Genomic DNA, 14,259 nt, shown 5'->3' with positions numbered 1-14,259 from the left:
TACTCTCAGTGAGCACTGGTTGGCTGCTGGGGTGTCTGGCTGCTGTAGCTATTGGTAACTGAGCAGTCAGTCACAGTGTCACTATCAGGCACTCACTGCATGTGCATGACAGACCCAGCGGTGCCTTAAGGTGTGTAACCACTGGGCGATATTACTAAGTGATTGCACGATTACAACATCGTAATCGTACAATTGCTCAGTAATCATGCACAAATCGTGCACTTTTATGTCGGAAACTACCAGCGATGCGCGCTCCTGCATGTCGTTCTGACATTGTCCATCGTCTGAACATGCAGTCCAATCTGTAGTGAACGACGGATTGGCCATGTACAGGAATGAAGGAGTGTGCCTTCACTGAACGACTGATCGTTCAGTGCAGACACTACAGGTGATCAGCAACAACGGTACGATTACAATGTTGTAATCGTACTGTCTTTCCTGATCGCCCTGTGTGTACGCACCTTTAGTGTCTGGAGTGACATCATTGGTGAGGAGCTGAGAGAGATAGGGGGTCATTCAGACCTGGTCGTTAGCGCCGATGCGCTTGGACCGGGTCGATGGCCCCCCACAGAGCATGCGCACGATGGCGCCGGCGCCGCCGTGCGCATGCGTGAGACCAGCAACGACTGATAGCACCGGTCGTAGCGGGTCTCGATCCAAAGGGGGCGAGCTGTTGATGTTGATTGACAGCTCGCCCCATTTGGAAGGCGGGCCGGGGGGGGTGGCAGCCCAAACGGAGGCGTTCCTATGGGAACGCCTGCCGTTTGGGGGAGGCCCCACTGACATCACTAGTGATGTCAGTGGAGAGCATCCGGCTCAGACAGAGCCAGAAGCTCTCCGGGGCTTACTACAAGTGAGACCCTACCCTAGGGTCTTGTCATAAGCCCCGATGGTCGCGATGGTCTCTGACCATCGCGACCATCACCTGAGCGGTCGTTAGAGCTGTGGGTGTAAACCCACAGCCTAACGACCGCAACAGAGGCGGGCGGTCAGGATGCAAGTGGCCGCCCAGTTTCTGGGCGACCGCTTGCATCCTCCGTCCGACTCTGAATGAGGTCCAGAGTGTGTGTGTGTGATGATATAGACAGAGACTATAGCTGACAGTGTAGAAGAGAGAGAGAAAAACATTAAAGAGGAGGCTCAGGCTGAAAGAGTAAAGTCTGGAAGAATGAACAACAAGAAAAATTAAATTGAGAAAGAGAAGAGAGTAAGACACCTTCAATAACAAGTTTGATTTACCACAAAACGTTTTACTTTACTTTTAAAACTGCATACAGCCTTATCATTTTTGCACCATTTGTGTGTATATATATATATATATATATATATATATATATACATACTGTACATATACTGTTTGCCTCCATGAGGATAGACAGTCTAAGAATTATTTTAAAAGTGTATTAGTCTATTATTAAGCATAGAGTTTGCTTAAAAATCAAATACGGAAAAAATTGGTTAACATTGGTTCCAGAGAACCAACGTTTGTATCTAAATAATGTTTTATATTCAATGTTAAAAACATTGGTACTTCCAATGTTTTTTTTTTATGTCCCATCCCTATCCCATAGTAATGCCCAAAGTCATTGTATGCCCCATAGTAATGCCCAAAGTCATTTTATGCCCCATAGTAATGCCCAAAGTCATTTTATGAACCATAGTAATGCCCAAAGTCATTTTATGTCCCATAGTAATGCCCAAAGTCATTTTATGAACCATAGTAATGCCCAAAGTCATTTTATGCCCCATAGTAATGCCCAAAGTCATTTTTTGAACCACAGTAACGCCCAAAGTCATTTTATGTCCCATAGTAGTGCCTAGTTAATGTTATGCCTCTAAGGGCTCTATTTACTACAATCCGCATATTGAATTTTCCTTGCAGACCGGATATCTTATTAAAGCAAATGGCGACAACAGCTGTGTTCTCTACTACCTCACACAGGTTGACCCCAAAGGTAATGCTACATCTTTTACTTTTTGTTTTGTCTTATATGCTCTTGGTTAGAGTTAGAACACTTTATTGGTTGTAATTTTTATTGTCTTTCTTTTTTTTTTTTCCAAATAACACACTATTGTGCTTTTTCCTCATATAAGTGTAAACTGAATACAGTCCGTAACGACAATGGGCCTGGTTCACTAGCGCACACAATTGGTGGATTGTTGCGTTTTTACATATGCATCGCAGTGCTCATGTGTGAAAAACTCCACTGCGTTCGGGACTGCGATTGCAGTGACTGCACAGACCCATCGCAGATTGATTGACAGGCAGTACCATTTGGGGGTGGTAATGGGGGGTGATCGGCAAAACGCAGGCATGCCAGTGCATTTGAGCGCCGTTACAGGGGCGTACATAAATTAGCCATTGCGATGCGCAGCTTGGGCTTTCACTGCGTGAGAAGAGGTTGATAATTCCTGAGTAAGGGCAGAGCTTGTACAAGTGTGCATGAGGCTGCAATGTTACCAATGGTTTCGCAGTCTTGCTAAGTATTACGGATGTGTGTAAGGTAAAGGGGGCGTCCTTATGTTAGGCTGCGTATAGCATTGCAAATGCAATCATTAGCATATCTTCGCAGTGGGACTGCGTGCATAATCGATATTGTGATCGCAATAGCGATCCTTACTGAATCAGGCCCAATGTCCTCCTAAATGCAGCTCATGCAGACCACACCAAAGCCACAAATGCACCTGTCAGAAGTATATCTTGTGGGTACTTAAACACCTTTTACAAAATTTGTACTGATGGTGATTAGGATGTTTGACAGATTGGCTGAGTGGTTCTTAATACCTCCCACTACTACTAAAGAAATTATAAGTATGGCTGCAAATGTCTATTCACATTGTTAGATACCCCTTCACACGCCCGCCCACTTTACTAATGCATGCCGCCTCTCCGTCCAACCGATTACTTCTTCCCTTTCCCGACTCCAAACTTTTGCTTGTGCAGCTCTGAGACTCTCCACCTTTAAACAAATCTTCAAATGAGCCCTCAAGACCCACTGCTTCATCAAAGCCTTCCAGCTCTCATCCTAACCCACTGCTCCATGCTCCTTCCTCCCTGTCAACCCCAGCTGTGTCACCTCTGTCTGTCTACCTCTCCCCTTTAGACTGTAAGCTCTTACAAGCAGGGCCCTCTTCCCTCATGTGCTTGAGGAAGTAGTCGGTTGGGCAATTTCCGTGGAGTCGAGAGAACGGAAGCCTGACTGAAATGGGTCATGCAGGGTGCGGAAGGAAAGAAAGGTGGTAAGGAGGTTGTAGACAACACGCTGAAGGAGTTTGGAGACAAAAGGGAGGAGAGAGATGGGTCGATAGTTGGAAATAGTGTTAGGATCAAAGGTAGGTGTTTTAAGAATGGGAGAGACAAGGGCATGTTTGAATGCAGAAGGGACAGTGCCAGATGAAAGAGAGATTGAGTAAGTGGGCACAGGCAAGGGGAGAAAGGTAGCGGAGGAGGCGGGAAGGGATAGGGTCAAGGGGGGAGGTGCAAGAGGGGGGATCGGATGAGGGCCATGACTTCCTCTCCAAATACAGGGGAGAAGGATGACAGTCGGTAAGGGGAGGGGTGGTCAGGGTAAGGAGGAAGAGGATTGCTGAGGCTCTGGTGGGATATAATGTCCAGACGTATAGTTAATTTTAGATATAAAGTAGGTGGCAACATCAAAGTCAGAGAGCAAGGAGGGGAGGAGGGGATGGGCAGAGGAGGGAGTTGAAGTGGCGAAGAGACACCAGGGGTTTGAGGACTGGGAGGAGATTAAGTTTTTGAAATATGACTGTTTAGAGAGGGAAAGGGCAGCACTGTAGGATGAGAGCATAAATGTGAAATGAAGGAAGCCAGCCTTAGAGCGTGATTTCCTCCATTTTCGCTTGGCAGTTCTTAATCACCTTTGCAGGTATCTGGTGCATTTGGAATGCCAGGGTTGAGGTGTGGATCTGCGGGGGTGAGTAGTGATCGCCGGAGCAACAGAGTCAAGAGCAGAAGTAAGGGAGGCATTGTATAGGGAAGTGGCCTGTTCAGGGCAGGAGAGAGAGAGAATAGGGGAAAGAAGTGTGTCAAGCAGGGAGGACAAAGCAACACTGTCTATAGCCTGAATGTTACGCCTTAGGAGGTAGATAAGGGCAGGGAGAGAGGATAAGTTGAGAGATGGTGATGGTCAGAGAGGGGGAATGGGGAATTGGAGTAATCCAAAATATCACAACAGTGAGTGAAGACCAGGTGAAGCGAATGCCCACTTACATGGGAGGGTGAAGAGGTCCATTGGGAGAGACCAAATGAAGATGTGAGGCTAAGGCGTTTTGAGGCCGAGGATTCTGTGGGACTGTCAATTGGAATATTAAAATCACCTAGGACAGGGGTTTTCAGGACCCCACACAGTTTACATTTTCCTGGTCACCTGGCAGGTGCACAGGTGTAATCATTACTCACTGACCCATTTTAAAAGATCTACAGGTGGTGCTATTAATTTCACTTGTGATACTGTGAGGAGATCTGGAAAACATGCACTGTTTGGGGTCCTGAGGACCAAGTTTGAGAACCTGCGGCCTAGGACAGAGGTTCCCAAACGCGATCCTCAAGGCTCCCCAACAGTTCAGGTTTTAGAGATATCCATGGTTGAGCACAGGAGGTTAAATCAAATTGACTGAGGTACTAATTAAGTCACCTGTGCCCAACCATGGATATCTCTAAAACCTGAACTGTTGGGGAGCCTTGAGGACTGCGTTTGGGAACTTCTGTCCTAGGATTATGAAGGGAAGGTCAGGGGAGAGAGAGGGAGAGTCAGGAAGCAAAGTTGTCAAGGAATTTGGAGGGAGGCCAGGAGGACAATAAATGACAGCTACTCAAAGGTGTACTGGTTGGAAGAGGCGTATAGCATGAACTTCAAATGTAAGGGATGGTTCTGAGGGTATGGGTTGGGATGAGTAACTTGGGGATATAAGGACCCTAACACCACCACCAGGGGGTGTGGGAGAAGGTGAGATCCCCAGATGAAAAAACTGCAGGAGAAGCAGTGTCAGAGTGTGAAATCCAGGTTTCTGTGATGGCTAGGAGATTCAGGGAGTTGGAGATGAAAAGGTCATGGGTGGGGACCAGTATATTACAGACTGATCTGGCATTCCAGAGGGCACAGAATAGAGGGACAGAGTTTGTGGGACGAATGTGAATAAAATTTATCAGGGTTGCTGTAGCGTATAGGTGAGATTAATTTGGGTGACCGAGGTTAATAGACTGTAGTGAGTGTGCGGGTTCCAGTGCTAGGAGGGGTACCTGTAGGAGGTGGGCAGGGAAGGAGTTTAATGAGATGTGGAAGGAGTTGGGGTGAAGAGACAGGGAGTGGGGGGTTGGAGGAGAGATTAGCAGTGGGGTAGTAGGACCCTGGTGGGATATATGAGAATGAAAGTGGAGTAATTTGAGAAGTGGGTTAGGAAGACAGACGGAAGAGGGAAGATAACGGGAGGAAGAAATGGAGGAGACCAGGGGGAAAGGATAAAGGTGGAAGCAGGGGGGCAGAATAAAAGATTAGGAGACACTGGGTGAAGGGGAGGAGTTTGAAGAAACCATAGTCATGGTAAGGATGAGGTAATTAGGGGAAGGAAAACTTGCAAGTAGAAATGAAGAAATAAGAGTGCAGGAGATTTCCAGAAATGGAAGTAAAAGTACAGTGTAGGAAAAGGTATCTGCACAACAAAAGTTTACTATTGAGTATAATAAAAGTATAGATTTGATGGGAGCAGAAATTGAATATTAAAGTAGACCGTGGCAGTAGCTAGATGATGTAAGACTAGGCGAAAGAGTTGAGGTAACATTACATGATTAGAGAGGTAAACTGAAATAGATACAGTGTGCTTTGAGATTTTATGTAAAGCCCAGAGCCAGCACAAGTAGTAGGAAGTGAGGCACAAAGTTTTGTAGCGACTAACCAGGGAGTTCAGTCATGAATGTCCTGGTTATGTAGTCAGCAGGATCTTGTAATAAGGAGATTGTGAAATCACATGTGTTGATCCAACTTTGTCCAAATATAGTTTAGGTTGTTGAAAGAGTGTATTTAGATTGTTTTCCTTCTGTTTCACGCCGGTATAACGCCAAAATTAGATTTCAAATGTAAAGTGCACTTTTGAATTCAGCACTTATGATATTCAACACTCCAGCCAAGGCCTACAGCCTAATAATGACCCTTACATAGGAAACCTGGCATGCACTTTAGTATGTAATAAATGCTGCTATTTTTACAATTTCACTTCATCTGATCATTTGTGTTTATATTTAACTTGTCCTCATATGAGCGCTGTTAATTGTTTTTTGTAATTCATTCTTATTGGACTAACCTATCCCTATCCCTACAGCTGCTAGGAAAATACTCCCCATTAAAGCGCCTGAATAGAAATATCTGGTGGTACTTTTTTTTTTTTTTAAATGTTGACAGAGTCCCCATTGGGGGACTGTCTGAAGGCTGCACGGGGGTTCCCGCAATGTTGCACCCCAAAACCCCAATTCTGCACTTTTTTCCGCCTATTACATTGCATTGAGGCAGAAAGTCTTCCAAATTGAATACGGAGTAAAATCAAAACAAGCAAAAAATTACATTGGCGAAAAGTTTTCGCCTAAAACACACAAATGGCTTTTCACTCCAAATTGAATACAGGCCTAAGGGTTATATTTACTAAAGTGCTGGTTTTTAGAAGTGGAGATGTTGCCCATAGCAACCAATCGGTTTCTAGCTATTATCTTCTAGACCAGGGGTGGCCAAACTCTGTCCTCGAGATCTACCAACAGTTCAAGTTTTCCAGGTCTCCTCACAGAATCACAAGTGAAATAATTAGCTCCACCTGTGGACCTTTCAAAATGTGTCACTGAGTAAAGACTACACCTGTGCACCTGCTGGGTGACCTGGAAAACGTGAAGTTAGTAGATCTCGAGGACCGAGTTTGGTCACCCCTGTTCTAGATGGTACTAGACAAATGTTAAGTAGAATCTGGTTGGTTGCTATGGGCAGCATCACCACTTCTAAAAACCCGCACTTTAGTAAATATACCCCTAATATTACTAATATTACATGCTAATAGTATATACTATTTTATAAATAAAGTATATATATTTTGTCATGTTTGATTTACAAGTGATGTGGGGCTGTATATGGGACTAGTACAGTAGTTTATGCTTGCATGGAGTTGCCCCTTTTCTGCTAAGCTACTCCACTTTAGGGTGACAACATTCAGGACTACTGAGTGATATGGTCATTGAGAAATGACAGTTCAGTGGCTGGGATTTTGTGTTTTTGTTTCTCCCCTATTCCTGCACCATAGTAACTTCTTTCATTCTAGTAACCTGTTTAATTGCTAGAGGATCTTAAACCCTTTATAGCTGGAACAAGCCATCGGCTCTGAACATGTAAACTGAGAACTACTGAAGTTGTGCAACTAAGTAGCTAAAAGTCCTATAGTAGCTGCCACACTTGATGCATTGTCCTGTAATTGTTGAAGACTTTGCTGCACACTGCAAATGAAATGGATAGTCCCTGGAGGTAAACTAGGAGATGTATCAAACCTTTGAGAGAGACAAAGTGGAGAGGTTGCCCACAGCAACCAATCGGCTTCATTATATCAAGATATAATTTTTTTGTTTGTTTTTTTAAAAAGGAAGGTGCAAATCTGTTATCACATTTTTAATCTAGATTTTCATAAGTGAATCTTGTAGAAGCAATTCTTTCTTTGGGATATATTTATAAAAGAGCTAAGGCCCTCTATCTTATGGTGATGGGGCTCATTGTTATATCGCCCAACATATGAAACTCTCTACAGTGCTGGTTAGCATAGCTTTCTCCTCCTAAGAATGCGTTAGCAGACCAGGGGTACCATGGTTATACAAGCACTGCTGACATACTTGATAAATAGGCACTCTGTTAACATACAGAGCAAAGCCCAATTTTGGTAGTAAAGGGGCTTTTCACGTTTTAAAAAATATGTCCTGTATGGGGGTATTTTCAGAACAGAAATTGCTAAGATGCAATTATGGTATATTACCATAAGGTGGTGCTATAGGCTTTGTGAAAAAGTTATTGCGTACCCCTTCCAACACTGCTACAGTAATGACTTTTAAAGTAGCAATAAAGCTGCGAGTCTTCTAATCCAAGTAACGGGTGCTTAAAAGTGAGGGACAATTTGGAGGAGGAACACAGACAAATCCTTTGAGTGCCCCATCCATACAAATGCCTCCTGTGTTTTATAAATAAAATAAAAAAATATAGAAGTCTTACACACCCCTTCATATATATACAGTATAACAAGTCATCATCTGCCACTTCATGGTGCTTCTGTTTAGGGTGGTCCTAAGTAACCCTAGACAGTGACACTATACATACTGGGTTATCTTTTTTAAGATTAGTGCAAACCTACAAAAGAAGGTAACCTGAACTCTCCAAAAAGCAGGAACTACAAAGACCAGCACTCCCTGTCAGCCAGATATCTGATCTGAAAGTAAAATGTTTTAATTTATAAAAGTCTGCAAACTACCCAGTTCATGAATTATACTTTTATTTATGTATTTATTTTCTTTAATTAAAGGTTCGCTACCGAAGTGGGTAGTAAATAAAGTCTCCCAGTTTGTGGCTCCAAAGGTAAGTGACTACGTTTACACAGAGAGACATTTAGTATAATCTGTCTATAAAGTGACCAGAATCTCTACACTGAAAACAAAAAAAATGCCATGGTAAAGAAACTACCAAATAAGGTCCATTAAAGTTACCCCTTAAACCAGTGTTGGCTAACCTTGACACTCCAGCTGTTGTGGAACTATATATCCCAGCATGCCCTGCCACAGTTTTAGCATGCCCTAATAGCAAAACTGTAGCAGTGCATGCTGGGTTATGTAGTTCCATAACAGCTGGAGTGTCAAGGTAGGCCAACACTGCCTTAAACTATAGGTGATGTAACACTTCTAAAGCAGTCTGTATTCAGTCTCTTGAATGGATATGCTAAAATGGACTCTAAGCTACCTTAAAATGTAATTTTCAGTGTGTGTGTGTGTGTGTGTGTGTAATAAATATATATATATCGGCAGGCACGATGGTCAGCTAAAATCTCACTTATAGCGCCAAAAAGTCCAGGCCTGGCTCTGTGCAAGTACAGTGCTAATAGTATTTAAATCTTGGTACTTTTTATTCCTTTCACTATAAATTCATATGGAACCAAAATACAGCATTGCACCATTTATCATTCTTAATATAAAGTAAGACCATATAAACAAAAGCTGATTTTACATAATATAATTGACTTGTCTGTACAGGCTATGAAGAAGATTTACAAAGCTGGGATTAAGTATCCCGAATGGAAACGAAAACATGACCCACATTTCAAACCTTGGGTGTATCCGGAGCAAAACACGCTACCTACTGTAAATTTGGAAGACTTGGCCATCCAACGTGCGGATGAGCTAGAGAACATAGATGAAAGTGGAGTGTCCGAGGAGAGAACGCACATCAGTGATGATGAAGACGGGCTTTCCAAGGAATCTTAAACAGATGTTTTTTTTCTATTTCATGATGGTCTATAAAAAGTCCTGATTTTCCATTTCTTGCACCCAGCTACCATCAGTGGCCTGCTAATTCCTATTCTCTTTAGATGACCTCTCACACTATTCTAACATTGTCTTCATATTCTTGATGCATTTTTTTGTTTTTTTTTCAGTCCCAATAATAAATTAAGATGTATTCAAACAATCCTACCTGAAAGCTTTAAAAGGAAAGCCATGATTAGAAGTGCAACCTACCCAAACTATTTTGTATTCTATGTCCTCCAATCGGTGATAATATAAGATCTTTTTACCATTCGATGATTTAAATTCTCTGCAACTAAAGCGTGGAGCTTGCTGGGTTCAGGACCTCCGCAAAATTGGGTGTCTTCGTATTTGGGGAGTGGATAAATAGCTTAGGAAAAATGTGGTGTTATACCTGGAAATCCTAGAAGCATTTGGCAGTTCTTTTAGGTTTATAGGCTACTTTTGTATCTCTGCCGTTTCATTCCCAGTCTATTTATTAGAGTGGACAAATATATAATCCCAGTTTTTTTTTTTTTCTTGTTTGAAGAATTAAATTAAGAAAACAAACAAACTTTTGATATTGTTAGTTATCGGTGATATTAATATTATTCACGTCATTATTAAGATTGCACATCATTATTAGATGGTTGCCTAACTTCAGGCTTGCTGGTCTGAGCTTGTATAATTTCAATTTGTAATGTGCAGATAGATTCGTGCATCCTAGTACAAGCGCGGCAAGTGACTGTTGTTCTGGTGATCAAGTCGCATTTCGGGCTCCCTTCCAGATTGGACTTTACTAAAAAACACATTCAACAGTAGAGTACTTAGGATAAAGTAGCTGGAGATAAAGTACCAACCAATCAGCTCCTAACTCTCTTTACAGGCTATGTTTTGAAAAATGACAGGAGCTGATTGGTTGGTACGTTATCTCCTTCCGTTTTCTCGCTCTCTCTCCAAGGCTTAGTACGTAGACCCCATTTAAATTGGAGACATTCTGACTACGGGCGGTTAAAGTATTGTATCCGCAATGCTGTACATTCTGCCACTTATAGCGTACATACCGGTGATATCGCTGCTATGTACCTAGAAAAATCACATAAGCCAGCTCTCCTGTTAGGGTTTATGACCCGGAGGTCCCCCTGGTGTCATCCTCCGCATGCGCAGAATGACGCGCACACCGCTGGGCACATTGGGGGGGGGGATCCGGTTGGATCTCTCTCAGTGCAGGACGCGGAAAGAAGCCCATATGCTTCTATTGGGTAACACTATCTAAAGATGGTGTTACCCTGCCGGTCGAAGAGGCATTCCGGAACTTAATACGTATGAGAAATGCACTCAAACCCGAGAAAACAACTGCATTTTCGGTGGTATGACCACATTTCTGCCCTTAGTACATCCCGTCCTGCACACCTTTACCCCAAAGATCTTCTGGGGAGATGAAGAAATAAATTATCCTGAATGGAAATTAATTTTTCGACCATTCCTGGATTAGCATGTAGATTCTCCATGAGAACCGAAGACCTAACCGAAGACGGGTAGAATATGAACTATATAGATTTGGGCAATTGGTCTTCCAATAAAATGTCACATTGAGTGTATAAAAATGACAGTATAGTTTACCAGTGCACAAAAAAACCCTGAAACCATGTTGAGCCTATAATAAAATAGCAGGGAAATCAATTAAAGTAGAAAAACCCCAGGGCCAATATTTTATTCGGCAGCAAAGTCGCCATTTTGAAATGATAGATTAGGCACATTAGAGTGCCCAGGCTAAAAAGTTAGGGATGTTGTCTGCATCCCGGTGTAGGATCCTGGCACCAGTTTCCTGACTGCTGGCATCCCGAATGTAAGTATCGCCAGTTAGTGGAGGGTAAGGCACTAGAGGGAGGGTTAGGGTGCGAGGAGGGAGAGGTTAGGTTTAGGCATCGGGAAGGGTTAGGGTAGGATTTAGGGTTAGGCTTACCTTGTTTCCTTATGGGTGTCGGGATTCTGACTGTTGGGATGCCGCTGTCTGTATTCTGACCAGCGGCATCTCAACAGCCGGCAATCCATACCCAACCCAAAAGTTATTTAAATATATGAATGGGAACCCCAGAATTAATTTGAAAAACAAACTAATAACCAGTTTAGTTATTGAAATATATTTTCCTCACATTGAAATCTGTTATACAATAGTTTATATGAGAAGTTTCTCCTCCTGTCCATATAGCGGAAACATTGTACAACAACGATAACTTTTAATGCTCTCAATAAGACAGGCCACAAATGAATGAGTAGACTTGTGCCCCAGTCTGGTTAACTGGATGCTGTGACTTGGCCTGCCGATGTAACCGGTATAGTTTGGTGAATCCATCTGCCATTGCCAGGGTCGGCTGCAGGCTGCACAAGGGCGCCGGGGTCCGGCTGTAGAAGCTCCACCGCCCTCCTCCCACCTGCTGCCGTAATTATTAAGCTCAGGGGGAGAGCGAAGTGCAGGAAGGGGCAGAGGGAGAGCATGGGGCGGTTGTTGCCGAGACACCTAGCACCGGCCCTGGCTAATTTTTTTTTCGGCATTATATGTCTAGGATTTATATCATTTTGATTGTGTAAATGTCTGAAACTGAGAACCCTAAAATGTTTGCTTGTTAAAGGTATTGGAAGAAAAGCAAGTAGCTGTCCATAAACAACACTTTTCCAAATTCTCCCTCCAGCAGACCAGTAGAACAATGCAGATCCCTTTCCTGGGTCTTACAGTAGTAAGCTCTGGTGTGGACCTGCTAAATCTATTCTCTGGGTTACAGTGCCTGAAAAACTGAAAATGAGGTGGACTTTTTGTCAAAATCATTCTAATTAGAAGAACCTTTGCAAAACTGGAATATCTAGATATCAGTAAATTAGGCAATCTGTGACAGTACAACAAATTCTAGCGGTATTATTTAATGGATGGGATGTAGTTAGCAGGTTGGCGGACGGCATGCCACCGGTCTGAATCCCGACACTGAAAGTCCGACACGGAACTTAAGATAGGCGTCAAAATACTGACACTTATCTTAATCCCTATGCCATGTGTGCGTGGTCAATAATGTTGTGTCTATGGGGGTCTGACACCTAAATCCTCCCCTGGTTGCAGCATCAATATTCCACAAGAAAGTCACCCAACTGACACATGGTTTATAGTGATCTGAAGTGTCATTTCAGAATATCCCATAAATGAGACCTGGTGAATGAGCAGTCCATGACATAGAGATAATATCCAGGTCATGCTCATCAAATCAGTGACTGGACAGGTTTTTTGTTTTTGTTGCCTTGTTGCCCTGGAAATCACCTCTCCCCTCAGCAAGTAAGCTCTTCAATATGGGGTGAATATGATTCCTCAGTACCAATAAGTAGCTATAAATGTTGGCTGTGCCTTTTGATAACAATGACTGCACCTGCGCTATACCAGGAAACTGCACTGCACACTATAATGGAACCACCAAAGCAAGCACTCAGGACTGTAGAGGTCTTCGGTTGGCACCACATGTGTACTTCTCTGTTTGAAGAATGATACATCTGACCATATAGCATTCCTCCAATTCCCAGTAGTTTGCCAGGCCTGTCCCCAGAACCACTCATCTACCAAATTCACATTTCCGGATATGAGTGGTTTATGCACTGCAACCCAACTGAGCTATACTTCATTATGACGTCTGCAGTCCATTAATCTGCTGTTGCTAGCCTGTTTTACCTTACACTTTAAATTAATAAATTGACAACCTGATCCTGAAGTATGTACATTACATATATATGTCTAAATTTAGAGCTAACTCACCTAAAGGCACCTCAAGATCCGCCAATTTGGCACTACAAGGAACAGAATACCCTGCCGGAGCAAGTTCCTCTACACCTATGAATAAGGCTCTACGCTGGGATGACATTTAATGTATGAGCCATACATATGTAGAAGTCTTGCTTCCAATAAGCTTGGGGTCTCTCTTACCCAGGTGTTTTATACTAAGGGGTATATTTACTAAAGTGAGAGGGTTTTTTTACAAGTGGAGATTTTGCCCATAGCAACCAATCAGATTTTAGCTTTTATCTTCTAGAAAGTGCTAGATGAATATTAAGTAGAATCTGGTTGCTATGAGCAACATCTCCACTTCTAAAAACTCTCACTTTAGTAAATACACCCCTAAGTGTGTGTATGTTATGTATATTCTTGCCCTGAAATATTATAAAATATTGCTGTCCATTATTCCATTTATTACTCAGGAAAGAATGATGATAACCGTACATGGCAGACAGGAACTTCCTCATGGTAAACCATGGAGTTGAGCAAATTATTTTTAGTGTAATATCTGGAGAAGTGACTTTGCTCAGTTTTAAAGAACTATTAAAATCCAAAATGAAAGTCGGCTTCTATAAAAGCCCCTATTAATGATATTTGCACACAGGCCTCTCGTGGGCTTGTGGTGATTGATAACAGGGAACAGAAATGATCAGCTACAGAGAAAATGGAAATACAGTGTAATACCATATGTTCTGCCAAGGTATGGAAACGTTTACATATAAATCTGAGACCATTATCAGTACGACATAGACTTCTGTGATGCCAGCAGATGTCACACATTGATCATGTGGCCACGCAGGCTGTAGAATTGCCGTCCTTGTAACACAATTGGGTCAACGCTGCCACGTGCCTGGCTCCACAACAAAAGTGTACACTGACCGTGATCGTATCAAAAATCCTTGTGGTCCATATCTGGCATGTTGGG

At 42.8% G+C, this 14,259-nt stretch overlaps 1 pseudogene; it reads left to right on the top strand.

Annotated features, from left to right (window-relative positions):
- Window positions 1–1,878: 1,878 nt before the first annotated feature.
- Window positions 1,879–9,505, top strand: LOC148506037 (START domain-containing protein 10 pseudogene; annotated as a pseudogene).
- Window positions 9,506–14,259: the final 4,754 nt, after the last annotated feature.

The sequence above is a fragment of the Taudactylus pleione genome, unplaced genomic scaffold (assembly GCF_031769625.1).
Source record: "Taudactylus pleione unplaced genomic scaffold, aTauple2 ptg000431l, whole genome shotgun sequence".
Taxonomy (NCBI): Eukaryota; Metazoa; Chordata; class Amphibia; order Anura; family Myobatrachidae; genus Taudactylus; species Taudactylus pleione.
This window is presented reverse-complemented; position numbering and strand designations above follow the sequence as displayed.